The sequence below is a fragment of the Podarcis vaucheri genome, assembly GCF_965113315.1.
Source record: "Podarcis vaucheri genome assembly, chromosome: 4".
Taxonomy (NCBI): Eukaryota; Metazoa; Chordata; class Lepidosauria; order Squamata; family Lacertidae; genus Podarcis; species Podarcis vaucheri.
The window spans coordinates 34,922,268-34,936,738 of record NC_138762.1 but is presented as its reverse complement, the minus strand read 5'-3'; the positions used below and the strand labels follow the sequence as shown (position 1 = coordinate 34,936,738).

Genomic DNA, 14,471 nt, shown 5'->3' with positions numbered 1-14,471 from the left:
AACAGAAAACCTGTTATTTTACAACTCTGGAGCGGGGACAGCTTTGTGGTGTGCTTCCCGGAAGGAAGCAAATGATAAGAAACCTGGAGAAAATGGGACGGAGAGAACACTTTCCTTTTTAATTTGGCCCTTTCCAAAGTTTCTCATACACCCCCACCCCACCCTTCAGCCTCAAAACACACACACACACACGCACACACAGAGAGAGAGAGAGAGTACTGATGAAAGGACAGTGAAATTGGTTTCTCTGAGATTTTCAAAGGTTTCGTTTCTTTTAAATAAATTAAGAGCAGAAGCTTTCAGCACCAAACATGGATCTTGCAAAGCTCATGTTGTTCTCCCTCGCAAAAAGGAAAAGCAATGGTTGTTAACAGATTGAGTTATGTTATGCCATTTTGTCATTTACACCACCTGCTCTTGAAGAAATATTCTGTTGGCAAGAAGGCCCCTTTAACCAGATTGTTAAACAGGCTGTGCGTTGTCTTGTAGGAAGGTGTTCCAAGTTTAATTTGATTAAACCAAAGCAAGACAGTTTTAAATAATACCGGGAAGTAAAGCAAACAGAAACAAAAAGCATCTAGTTGTTGGTGGTGAGGAAATTTTTGGCATTGCAAGTTTGTGCTTGGGGGAGGGGAATAATTCCATTTGCTGTTACTTTTAAAGAGGTAGAAAGGGGCAAACTGACAGTCACTTTGAAGAAGGGGAAAGAAGCTGAAAGCCGCGAAGAAAAGCTTATCATATCATATATGCCGGTGTGGAATCTTGCCCACAGCTAGCTAGTTTGCAAGAACAGCACAGTCTAAACATGCACATAATAATAAATTGGTGGTGCCCAGCCTCTTTTGGCAAGTGTGCTGCAAATCAACTCTAAAATATGACACAGGGCAACTATTGTGCTCCCCGCAGTACATTCGCAGCTCCCTTTCCGTTGGGTGTGGTTTTGCCTCTAGTCTGCCTTGTCTACACATGCAGTGGGATGAGGTAGTAAGCGTGCGGAGGTGATAAATGGACTGTACCCTTTCAGATAGCAGTGTGGAGGGTCAATTTTTTTAATGCACTTGTGAATTAAAATCTCCATGCAGTCAGAAAGCTAGCACAACATGTAATATTCTACACTAGAACCACTTTCCCTGATGTGTTAGCTCTCCATTTGTAATAAGGTTTGTTCTGTTTTGTTTTTTAACGTGGAGGAAGCACTGCCTGTTCTCTCCCTGTTCTCTTGCCTGAAAAGGCCTTGGGCCACAGTATGTTTTTACTGTGATTTGCCCAAAACCACCCTGTGAGCTTCGCAGGCAAGATTTTTGAATGCTGATTTTTCACTTCCAAAATCAGCATAGTACATTTATTCTGGCCGAATGCTGCATAAAATGAGAAGGGAGCTTAGCTGATTCTCAGGGACAGAATGGTCTCTTTGACATTGCTGGATTAAGCAGCACGCTCAAGCCACAATCCTACGCATTTACCTGGCAGTAAGTCATAATGAATTTAAGGGGTCCAGCCTCTGAGTAGATATGTATAGGATTGCACTTCCAGTCTCTGGTCCTGTACACTGGAAATGACTATGTGCTGGATAGGATCGTCTAAACGACCACTAGGTGCTAACCACTACCTTGTACCAGTGGAAGCAAAGGGTCTTGTTTCCATAGACTCAGTGGTACCTGAGCATGAGACATGGAAACCCAGGGTGGTATCCAACCAAACAGTTCCAATAGCACAAGGAGTTTTAGCTGTGCAAAATAACTTTCTCAATCTCTCCTCTCTCTATGCACCTGCTGCGCTCACCATAAATCTGCTCTGAAGGGTTGCAGGGAAATCCGGAACAATTTAGGGGGTGCTAGATGATGCATGATGGGACGTGGGTGGCGCTGTGGGTTAAACCACAGAGCCTAGGACTTGCCGATCAGATGGTCGCGGTTCAAATCCCCGCAACGGGGTGAGCTCCCATTGCTCGGTCCCTGCTCCTTGGTCCCTTGCATGTCAAAGTGCAAGTAGATAAATAGGTATCGCTTTGGCGGAAAGGTAAACAGCGTTTCCGTGCGCTGCTCTGGTTCGCCAGAAGTGGCTTAGTCATGCTGGCCACATGACCCGGAATCTGTACGCCGGCTCCCTCGGCCAATAAAGCGAGATGAGCGCACAACCCCAGAGTCTGCCACGACTGGACCTAATAATGGTCAAGGGTCCCTTTACCTTTACCTTAGATGATGCATAGGGAGAAGGGAAGTTCCATTGTACAGTTAAAACTCTTTGCACTAGTTGGACATCACCAACTGGCACTTTATCTACACCAGAATATCTGGATGATCTTATTTTGATACTGAGATGGGTAACCTGTGGTCCTCCACATGCTATTAGACTCTATCTTTCATCAGCCATGACCAGCATGGTCAGAGATAATGGGAGTTGTCAGTGGAGGTGGAGCTACTGGGGCTCTGCTCTCCTGCTGAAAATGCCAAGCAGTTTAAAAAATCTTCCTCCTTCAGATCTCAAAACCACACTCTTTCCCGTCCCCCCTCCCCCCACATTTTATACTTCCTTGAACTTACAGAGGTCAATCTACTGTACTCTGGCTAGTCAGATTTCTGCACCGTTCAGCCAATCCTAATCCAAAATGGCAAACAAGTCCCACCCCTGTGTCTCTTAAACTGAAAAACCATGCGACTGATTGGACTGCCTGAATTTCAGCCCTACAAGGAGGGCTCCCACTCCAGCTGTTGTCATGAGGGCTATTCAGCACAGCCAGGACAGCAAATATGAAAGGAGTCAGGACCGCTTCAAGAATAACCTCTCATGATAGCCTTGGAGTATATCAGAATCATACATTGGTTGTGAACATGCCCAGAGCTATTTCCCTAAAGGCCAGCTTTTTTCACAGGTTTCCTACTTCGAAGAGCTTTTTCTGTTTAGTTTAGTGGTTTTTGTGTGACCTTGAGGGAGAGAGGGAGAGAAGTGTTTTGGATAATGAAACGTTAAATTGAGTTTTGGTTGGAGGAAAACTGTCTGCAACGAGAAGCAAGGTTTCCTCACATTTCAAAAGTTTTTGTATGTTTATTTAGGGGTTTTTTTTGCAACAGATGTGTAAACAATACATGAATTCAAAAGCTTATGTCATGTGGAATGGCTTAATTTCTAAATAAGAGGTATGGAGTCAATCTTGTCTGAGAATTATACTTGGGCCCTCTTACCCAGAAGCTCTTCCACTGTCCATAGATGTGAAGTAAATAATTGGGGTTTTTTGTGAGGTGTCAGTGGTACTCTGCACATGCCTAGTAGCACACTTTATGTCCAAGTTCTATTGTGATAAAAGCAGCATGGTTAGATATTGCAGTCCTATTAAGTCAAAATGTTATCACCCCCAACTGGGAGTTGTAGTCCACTGTTGTTTGGAGGACCTATCGCTGTTTTAATGGCTAAAAACTGGATAATCATATTTGATGTAGTAATGTGGCCTGTGGGCATTAGGAAGTGATTATCCTCCAGCTCAGAATGGTTTGTGCCTTTTACTTTGTATTGCAGCATGACCTACTTCAGGCATAGGCAAACTCGGCCCTCCAGATGTTTTGGGACTACAACTCCCATCATCCCTAGCTAACAGGACCAGTGGTCAGGGATGATGGGAGCTGTAGTCCCAAAACATCTGGCGGGCCGAGTTTGCCTATGCCTGACCTACTTGCTTGAGGGCTCTCATCTTGCTTTAGCAGACTACAGTATTTATTTCCCCATCAACACTTGTAATGAACCTTGATTATTACTGTTCTGTATCTGTGTATACCTAGATCCTAACTATCATTATCTCCTTTTATATGGCCCAAACTCTCTATAGCACTTAGGTAGTGTAAGGGAAGCTGTTGCAGAGTAGATTCTTTATTTTATTCCAAGGAAGACAGACATGGCTGGAAGGCTTACACAGGTTTCTTTTACTTAAAATGATCAGCCATTATAGTAGGATTGCATGATTTCAACTATACATGGCTGGTTGAAATTGTACAAGTTAAATCCAAGCAAGGTAGAGAGCTTAAAAACTCTTTTTTGCACCAGGTCGACTTGGGGTTACACGGCACATAAAGAGCTTTAAAGCTCTCTGACTTGCTTGGAGGGAACAGTCTACTCCACATGTCAGTTCTGGGGTGCTTGTATGAGATCTAATGGGGCCATCCAAGCTCCCATGAGATCTCGCATGAGCATCCCTAGCCTCCCAGAGCTTGTGCTGAGCAAGTCTTACCCAGCAAGCAAGACAGAGAGCTTTAAAACTCTTTTTGGACCAGGTCTGCTTGGGTTGCCTGAACAAAAAAGCTTTTAAGCTCTCCGCCTTGCTTACTGAGGACACACACTGGTTCTGGAAGTACAAGGGGTTCTCTCCTACTCCCCTTCACCTGCTAGCCGCAAGGGCAGCTCCCAAGGTTTTTGTTATTGGTAGGAATGCTGGCAGTAAATCACACAGTGCAAGTTGGTGTTAACTATTAGCAAGAACATGATCTGCACAGACTTGGAGTGTCAGGTCTAATGAGCACAGTAACTCATCCCTGGGAGGTGTTGCCTCATGGACCAGTCACTGAGACGGAAAGTCCCCTCACAGCCGTCAAAGTTCCCTTCTTTCCAGTTCCCTTCTTTCCAAGCAATCGGAAACTCTGTCTGTAAAAAGCCAACCTCTCCTCCTTTCTTTTCATGCCTCTTCTGGTTCTGGGAGACAGGGGAGGGGAACTTGCTGCAGCAGGAGAGGGAGACCCCCATGTCTCTTCACCAGCCTGACTCTTCTTTGCCTCTTGGCATCCCTCCTCCCCTGCTTTAGCTTCAGCCTCTGCCTCTGGACTGCCACAGCCTCTACCTGCTCACTAAACCCTGTTACCTCTTCAGCTTCCAACACTTCCTTCCTCCAATATTCTCCCTCCTCATTGTCCTGCCACCACTCCACGGGCTCTGAGCCTGAGCCGCCTTTTCTTGGTGGTTCCCCAGCTGGCTCCTCCCACCATTTCTCTGCAACCAGTCAATAATAATAATAATAATAATAATAATAATAATAATAATTATTATTATTATTATTATTATTATTATTATTATTATTTATTTAATCTATATGCAATTTTTGTGTATATGCCGAACTCATGCAACTGAATGTAAGATGTAATCTACTGTACACCTTACAAACAGAAGCAAGCAGGGAAGGTGGAAACTGAAACTAAACTTGCAACCCAGGAAAGCCTTCCAGATACATACCTCTTAGTGTCCTTTTCGTTTTAATACAGTGAGTATTAATTAAAGGCTGTTGCCTAGTCCAGCGAAACTAAATGTAGTGTTGGAGACTAAAGCAGATTACTTAAAATCTCTTCAAGCCTATACATATGATTTTGAGTGTGTCTTTAATCATTTGGGCTTTTTTTTTAAAAAAAATTGTTATTTCAGCCCCATCTGAGATTGAAGGTCTTGTTACATCTACTGTATTACGTCGATACTAATTGTGATCAGTACTGTGCAGCCACATAATTAGCAGCGCTCAATGCATAGCAGTGTCATTGTGGCTCACACCTGTGCTTGGTGTTGCTGACTAGTTGGCTGCTGCACACTTATATGGTGCATGTCTTCAACTGAGCCACCCTCTGACTACAATCCTGCCAAGTGATGGAAGCCAACTTCTTATTCACTCAGCATTTATAGCCAGTTACTTTCTAACCCTAATCTCCTTAGTCACCCTTAGTAGACATCAGTGTGGAGACATTTGTTCCAAGACTACAATGTTTTGAAGTAGAATGACAAGTGGGAAAATAGGGAACGGTCATATTCTGATGAGAATAGGTGACTTGCTTGCAACAGGCAAGTTATAATGCCAGAGCTAATAATTTAAACTTTATCTTTTGAACCCTGTTTCAGTGCCTTTGCCACATTTCAGTCACAACCAAATGTTTTGTTATACAAAATGGCTTTCCTATACTCTGACACTATATAGTGAATTATAAGGAACTGAGCAATGGCTAGTCTCTCCTGCTTCAACTTTTTAGAGGGGAGTTAAAATCAGTCTGGCGGGGATTCGGTTTGTGGGGGCTGATTGGAGAGGGAGAAGCAAGCTCTCCGAGATTCTTGCGTTGGTTCAGAACTGATGCAGCTTTGGGGAAAGCACTGCCCATGTGTGCTTGCTTGCTTGCTGCTGGCCAATCTATACTACAAAAGACACTGCAATTCTCCAGTCTTCAACCATGCACAAATAAGTTGACCCTGCAAAGTGGTCCTGGACTTCCTTCAGCTTGGGGAGCTTGCAGCAATAGCCATGCATTGAGGCACACACACATAAGCACAATGTCAGAGGAGACAGACAAGCAGAAACAGGTAGTCTGGAATGTAATCTTCTAGTGAGAGAAAAGCAATTTATGCCGGTTTCCAAATGTACTGGTTGGAACTGGTTAATGAAAATAAGCATAGTGCCAAGGGAAAATTTGCAAGATGGCTCAAAGCAGAGTCTGCTGAGAACATGGCAGCCGATTGAAAAGAACCCCAAATCACTTCAATTCCCTTGTACTTTGTTTTCCTCACCTTGCCCATTCTGTGTACCATATCTGTGAAAGGACAAAAAATGTTATTTTTATGTTTGCTTGGCAAAGTATCCATTATAGTGGCAGCTAAAGTTAGTTTGCAAAGCCAGAATTTTCTCTCTCCCAGTGTTTGGAAACACAATAACGTCTGCCAACTTACTCTGAAGGAGTCTCTCTCTCTCTCTCTCTCTCTCTCTCTCTCTCTCTCTCTCTGCTTCAGAGAGCCAGTTGGCCCTGGAACATCTGGCAGATTTGACTGAATAATTGGACCGAGAAGAAGGCCACGCAGTGCCAACAGCAACAGAATGCCCTGGGGCCAGAAAGAGAGTGAATGTCATTGAATGTGGGGGAGAAAAGAGAGAGAAGTCTCCTCAGAGAAACTGCTCATTTCTCTCTGCTGATTTTGAGTCACAAGTACAAAACAGAAAATGCATACAGGGTTCTGACAAACCACTTGATGTGTACTGCTGGATGTGAGACCTTTACCAGGCACAGATATTGTTGTTCTGAAGGCTTACTTAGAAAATAAAATGTAATTTACTGTACTGTAGGCCATGCAAGTGAAGTGCATGTCCAAATCCCTTTTTCTTTCTTTCTTTTGAGCTCACAGCTAAATACGTGAAAAGGTTAAACACCTAATTAAATGTGGAAAACTAGTTTGACCACTGATCTGTAGGAAAAGTGATTTAAGCTGCAATCTTCAAACCACTTTATTTTAAATAGTCCCAAAGAGGTCACTGGAGTTAAGTAGTTTGATGACCACAGTCTTAGCAACATAAGTGAAAGTATTAATGGAGCAACTGTCTGAACTACAAAACCACCCACACTCAAATTTGCCATGCTTGTATGATGTGGTTGGTAGCAGGGTAACCAAATGCCAGAGAGGATGGGGCCCCTTAAACCTTTAGTGGTTGTGTGGTAGGGAGAATTTTGACAAGTGCAGCTTGTCATGCAGGGATGAGAAAAGCACCACCTCTTGAAATTAAAACTTGAGGGTGGTTAAATGCAAAGCATCTCTATCTGATTAGCAGCAGCACATCTACTGATCACTGGGAGCACTTCCAGGCAACCTATTTATTGATAATTCATCCCACTTTCTTTCCACAAGTTTGCAGGGAGGTTAGATGATGCCAGCTATTTATTGTAGTGAGGTTATATGGCATCACATAAAGCCAGTGTTATTTCACACTTTCCAGTGCATTTCCATCACTTTCCTTATGGCTAAAAGTCCAGGTTTGTTGCTCAAGAGCAGAGATGGGCGAATCCGTCAATTTCAATTTCTCTTAAATTCAGCTCTCCACATTTCCACATCGTTTTGTGACTTTTTCTGACTCCACATGAAAATACATCAGCATTTGATGGAAATCTCTCCCAATACATATATTTTTGCAAGCAATTCTCTCTGATGTGTTTTGTATGATACATTTTAATGCACATTTTACCTAGTGTATGCATTTTTGTACACATTACTTGGTTGGAGAACTGCACTGCAGAATTCAGAGACGTGCAACTTTCAAAGGATTACAGTGCTACAGATTGCATATTGTTTTAGCAAGTGTTAATTAGGTAGGCTCACCGTTAAATGTGATCTGAATCAAATCTCTTCCCCAACCTTACCCAAGAGTTCCAAATCAGTTTGAAATTGTGCAACCTGAATTTGCTGGTATGTGATTGAATCCTGCCTGAAAATAGAGACAGTCTGGAAGTTCCCTGGGACTCTTGGGTTTGGTTCTGGGTCAGGAATGATAGTCATTTGTAGTCGAGAATGGTACTGCAGTGGGGATTCCAATGGAATTGTGTAATAAGGCTGAAGGAGATGGGGCACTGGCGACCAGCTAATATTGTAGTGGTATTACCTTTATGTGGATAAGGGACACGGGTGGTGCTGTGGGTAAAACCTCAGTGCCTAGGGCTTGCCAATCGCATGGTCGGCGGTTCGAATCCCCATGGCGGGGTGAGCTCCCGTCTTTCGGTCCCAGCTCCTGCCCACCTAGCAGTTTGAAAGCACCCCCAAGTGCAAGTAGATAAATAGGTACCACTTTATAGCTGGAAGGTAAACAGTGTTTCCGTGTGCTGTGCTGGCTGGCTCGCCAGAGCAGCTTCATCACGCTGGCCACGTGACCCAGAAGTGTCTCCAGACAGCGCTGGCCCCCGGCCTCTTAAATGAGATGGGCACACAACCCTAGAGTCGGGCACGACTGGCCCATACGGGCAGGGGTACCTTTACCTTTTTACCTTTATGTGGTGGTGTGGAAGGGAAAACAGTAGTATGGTGGGTGGAGCAATAGCTTTGATTTGAACTACACTGGGAACTTTATAAGAAATAAAGTCAACTCTGTAAAATGAAAATGCATTTTCAGGGCTTGGAATCTGGTTGAAGTCTTCCTGAGCTTTGGTTTCTCTTCAGTCCCTTTGCCCATTTTATTTAGTGGTGGATTTTGAAAGGACACTCTGAGGTTTAACTCCCTAGTAGATTTAGTGAAAGCTACAGGAAGATGGTCCATTCGAAGCTTTCACCTGAAATTTATGGGTCACCAACTTGGATGCCTTTAAAGGAGAATTAGACAAATTCCTTGAGGGTAATGCCATCAGTGGATACTGGCCATGAAGGGTATCATTGGGAGCTGTTTGCAACCACAATATTAGAAGCTCAGCTTGAAGGTATACCATGGATGAAGAAAGGTACCACTAGGGCCAAAAGGAACCCTGCATGGTTAAGAAGCAGAGTTAAAGATGCTGTTAAAGGTGAGAAACTGTCCTGTGCAAACCGAAGTCTTGTCCAAACATGGAAAACAAATGCCACACTGGGAATCATTAGGAAACGGATTGAAAATGAAACTGCCAATATCAGAATGCCATTGCACAAGTCTATGGTGCAACCACTCTTAGAAAACTGTGTACAGGCAACACACAGTTTTCACAGGAGTTGTGTTCTAGATCATCACTTGCGATGGTGGAGTGTGCACTACACCCCATTATGCCTCCGCTTCCATTTCAACTCTTTTTCTGGCCACTTCCAGGTTACCGCAATATGTGCATGCACGGTCAAGTGTCAATTGGACATGCTTGAATCAGTTGCTGCCTGTACAGATCTGGTTACCTCACCATACATAAACCAGAAGGAATGTCCATTCTTTTGTAGCCACTAGTATATAGTCCACACTATACTCTAAAAAGCCTGGACAAAGACCAGAATAGCCAGATCAAAACTTTTATGTGTACAAATACATGTGTACATAGTATGGTTTGGTAGAAAGAAGTGAGGAAAGGAGGAAGAGGAAACAAAAAGCATAGGTGCCAGATCTCTAAGTTTTATGGGATGGGAGGTGGGGTTGAACTTTTTTGAATTTAGTAAAAATCCATTGTAGCCTCTTACAGATATAAATATCATATCAATATTGATCTTCAGTAGCCTCTCATATGCCTTTTTAATGTCTTGACCTGTCTAAATAAATGGTGTTATTTTAAGCAGGAGTAGTCAAGCATTTGCTGGATATCCTTCTTCCTCTGCTCCCCCCCTTCAATTCATGCTGCTTCAGTTTCCCCTCCCATACCACTTTTCTTTATACAGTGGGATTAATCCATCAAGTCAAATGGGGGGGGGGGTAAAGGAGGGTAATGATAGTGCACTCCAGTGAGCATTGGAGAGGCCCCCATTCATGGGTCAACAAAACCAGGGAAGAAGCTTGGACTTAATCAGCTAAGGAGTGCTCTGGCATGGCAGACAATTAACATCAAAGACTTGGGGAAAGGGTGAAAAGTGAAAGAAAAGCTTGGAAATCCAATTCCTTTTTATTTTTTAAAAATGGGAGGGAGCCTAAGAAAAAAGTAAACAGATGGGTGATTGGTTAGTAGAGATTACCTTGTAGGCTTGGAAAGGGCAAAATATAATGATCAAAACTAGGTAAGAAGGTAGGAATTTGGAGTGATCACCTGCCCATTTTTAAATACATGCACGATCAGATTGCTTTCCCCCTATCCAAGCTGCTATGATATTATTATTATTATTTTATTATTTTAAATGGCTCTGTGCAATCTACATATATTTGAATTAATTACAGTATGCAAATAGCAATCACTCCTTATCCCTCATCAGCAATGGCAACTGTTGAGATATATTTTTTAATAAAATATTTCATTTTGTCTGCATTTGACACCTGATATATGTGTTTTTAGGATGCATCCTAGTCTTTGGATTGTAAACTGTTTTAACTGATTTTAAATGGTATTTTTCTATTGCTGTAACCTACCCTGGGACCTTCTAGTGAAGGGTACATAAGGGTGGGTAAGATAACTAAATAATGATCATAATCATAACAGAGCTATCCAGTGCTATTTTTGTAGAAAAAGAGGTGCTGGAACTCACCATGAATGCCCCTCATTATTCTCTTATAATGACAATGGCGCTCAACTGAGAGGTGCTGGAACTGAGTTCCGGCGAGTTCTGGCTGAAAAAAAAAAGCCCTGGAGCTATCTGTGTTAAAACCACCCTCACTATTAAGATAATCTCTCATTAAGAAAAATAGTCTCTTCTCCAAGTCCTCCAAATCACAGAAGTTAAGTCAATAGTGACTCAGGATTGGACCTTTTCTACTTGTAACACTCTGCTTATGGAACATTCTCCCCAAGAAGGCAGAATACTGTTTTTTTTAATTATTATTTGTACTGATCTTTTTGATCTTTCTGCCTTTTCTAGGGTGGGTCTTTCCCACAGTTTTTGTAAGACTGATGCTGTGCTGCCACTCTTTTAATAACTTAAATTTTATTATTTTCTGTTTTTAAAATTTTTATTGGAATTTAATTTACAACATAACACAACCCCCACCCCAATACACATTAAATGTGAGCATAACATACAGTGAACATAACACACAACAATACAAACAACCAAATACAAACAACCTTTATCCTGTATCTGGCCTCCTTATTTACTTCTTAGAAACTGTGTCCTTTATGAATAATTATTGAGATTTTTCTAATTATAACTTAAATATTCACAAAGTCTCCTGCAGACATTAATCGAAACAAGTCCAGGTATGTATTTTAGGGCACTGTTTTGTGAAGTATTCTCTCCATTTCCGCCATGCTTTTTGAAATTCTTGTCAAGTGTGATCTCTAATTGCCTCTGTTAATCTAGCCAGTTCAATGTACTCTAACAGTTTGTCTTGCCATTCCTTTTTTGTTGGCACAGTTTCTTTTTTCCAGTTTTTAGCAATTGGGATCCTTGCCGCTCCTGTGGCATAGAGGAATATTTTCTGACCTTCTCTTGCTATGCCTGTGCCTGCATGGCATAGGCAAATTTTATTATTTTCAATCATGTCTGATGTTCTGAATGTCTTTTTATTTGGACCGAAGAGCTAAGTCGAAAATGTTTTAGGAAAATAAATAAATACAGGGTTGCATTCTAATTTGATTAGGGAAACTGGTATTTGGATACAGTGTGAGTTTTTGAAGGAACAAGTTATGCAGGAAAGACGTCTTACTGGAAATGATGGAATTTCTATGTACCCCTGCTTTAAGCCTTTTCCTGTATGGTTTTTCATTTGCGTTTCTTTAAAACTAGCATAGTACACAGGCAGCACACTGCACGGCCATATGTCTGGGTAGACAGTTACTGCTTAAAAACTATCTTAGTCTAAAGGGAGGTGGTTAAATTTTATTACTTAAATTTACAGCGCAACAAAAAGGCTCACATTAATCCTGATATATGTGAACAGATCTCTGTGGATTCCAGTAGTTGCCTCCATCTACTGCTGTTGTCCACTGCTGCTGGTTCGAAATGCTTTCTTCTGGAATCTATTTAAACAGCATAGCGTTTTTGGATAGTTGGGATCGGTGAGGGTCACCTGTTTGTTCCTGCTAAGTATTCATCGCATAGTACAGTGGTGCCCCGCAAGACGAATGCCTCGCAAGACGAAAAACTCGCTAGACGAAAGAGTTTTCCGTTTTTTGAGTCGTTCCGCAAGACAAATTTCCCTATGGGCTTGCTTCGCAAGACGAAACGTCTTGCGAGTTCTTGCGAGTTTGTTTCCTTTTTCTTAAAGCCGCTAAGCCGTTAATAGCCGTGCTTCGCAAGACGAAAAAACCGCAAGACGAAGAGACTCGCGGAACGGATTAATTTCGTCTTGCGAGGCACCACTATACAAATTTGCATTGTAGGCAGCAGTCCTGTACATACTTCCCAAATCTGAGAGTAAGCCCAGTTGAATTCAGTGGGCCTTGCTTCTGAGTGGACATGCATTGTAAGTTATCCAAACTTAACATATGCGGATATGCAGGTTTTAGGGAGAGGGGACTGAACTATTTCCCCTGTTCTTGGTCCATTTAATGTTTTGGGGGGTCCATTTCTAGGAATGAAATTTGTTCCCTAATTTGTTTGGATGGTAGTGAGAGATACTACCTGCACAGAAAGTGACAAACTGAAAAAGCCAAGTTTTGTTTTATTTGGGTGGGGAGTGCCCAGGGTGGGGGGAGATGCTATGGAGCAGGACAGGATTTCACGAATCTTTACAAGGAGTCTTTTATCCCTTAACTGGCCTCACATAATTTCTGGGCTCTTTTATATACCTCTGGAGCACCACTAAGAAACATTACACTGCCAGTGTAATTTACAGCCTTCTGAGCTACAAGGGAACTGAACTGAAACATATTTGCAGGGGAGTTTGCAGCTGCCATTTCCCCATTTTTAGCTTCACACTGTTCTCTCTTCTAGCGTAAATTACGTTTTTGTTCTAATTTGAGTGGTTAGGGGTTTGATGGCTCACCAATTCATTCATTTATTCATTTAATATATTTATATACTGCTTAATACGTAGGACAGTTTCTAAGTAGTTTACAAATAACTAATACTATATAGTAGCAATTAGACAGAGAAACCGCCAGTGTGTTGAATGTTGAACAAAGCTACAACACAATGCAACAAAGCAATAAAATACCCCCGGATGAAAACATAGCAGTGTAGTTTGGATGTGCTGGTTGGAGCTGATGGGAGTTGTAGTCCAGCGAACATTTGGAGGGTACCAGGTTGTCTACCCTGGATTACAGCATGCAGTCAGAGCCAGTTTAACATTTTACTACGTGAAGTAGGCTATTCTGCTGCCAGTCTCCCACCTTCCCTTTTCTTTTGTTCTGTGTAAGCTCACATCAGATCTCCACAATAAACACATGAACCAGTGTAACCTCATAGCTAAAGGGGTAATTTTATTTTGCAAAAATGGAAGGGAGCAAATTATAAAGCATTCTCTGTTACACAGCACTGTACAGCTAGTAGAATGTGTGTGTGATCCGTTTTTTTTTGTTTGTTTTTTTTGTTTTAAAGAGAGAAACCATTGCCCACAACTTAAGTAGATGACTTTTCCACAAGTCTTTTGTTATTGGAAGTGGGGTACAATAAATCAAGGGGACTTACTGTCAAGAAACCTGGAGTAATCTTACGCAAACACCACAGTCAAATCCCCAGGACTCAAAAATGAGGAGGAGGAAGGATATCTCAGAGGTAAAATAAATTATGTGAAGGAAGCCTTAGTGCAGATGTTCCTCAGTTCAAACCCCGTAAGAACAACATAACTGAGTGATCACGCTGAAAGCAGAAAGGCTGCAGCCTGCATAGTCCTGTTTGGCTCAGAACATTCCCTGCCCTGTAGTTCCATCCCTCCCCTTAAAACTCAGAAGAATTTAAGCATTGCAAACCTATTTAACTTTTATTATGCCAGCAAATTCTAAATTCTTTTTAAAAAATTACCTTCTGAGGCTTTTGGTAGAGCATCAATCTTTACTGCCATTTAAAATGAGGATATTGCCACAGAGTCAGTACTTGGACATCAGTGCCCCAAACAGATACACAAGCACACATGGCAATAATTAAGTGCTTCCCCATGTTGCAGTTCGACATCTCTGGTGGTATGTGTGTGAGAGTATGTGCCAAGCAAAGTGTACAAGGCCATTCCTTGGACT

At 42.1% G+C, this 14,471-nt stretch overlaps 1 long non-coding RNA gene across 1 annotated transcript in view; it reads left to right on the top strand.

Moving 5' to 3' along the window:
- The window catches only part of LOC309531632, a 38,297-nt gene extending 30,156 nt beyond the window's left edge, over positions 1-8,141 (top strand). Inside the window, exon 3 of the long non-coding RNA XR_014219359.1 lies at positions 6,739-8,141. This is a non-coding gene — a long non-coding RNA (uncharacterized lncRNA). The remainder of the gene's footprint in view (positions 1-6,738) is intronic.
- The last annotated feature ends 6,330 nt before the right edge of the window (positions 8,142-14,471 follow it).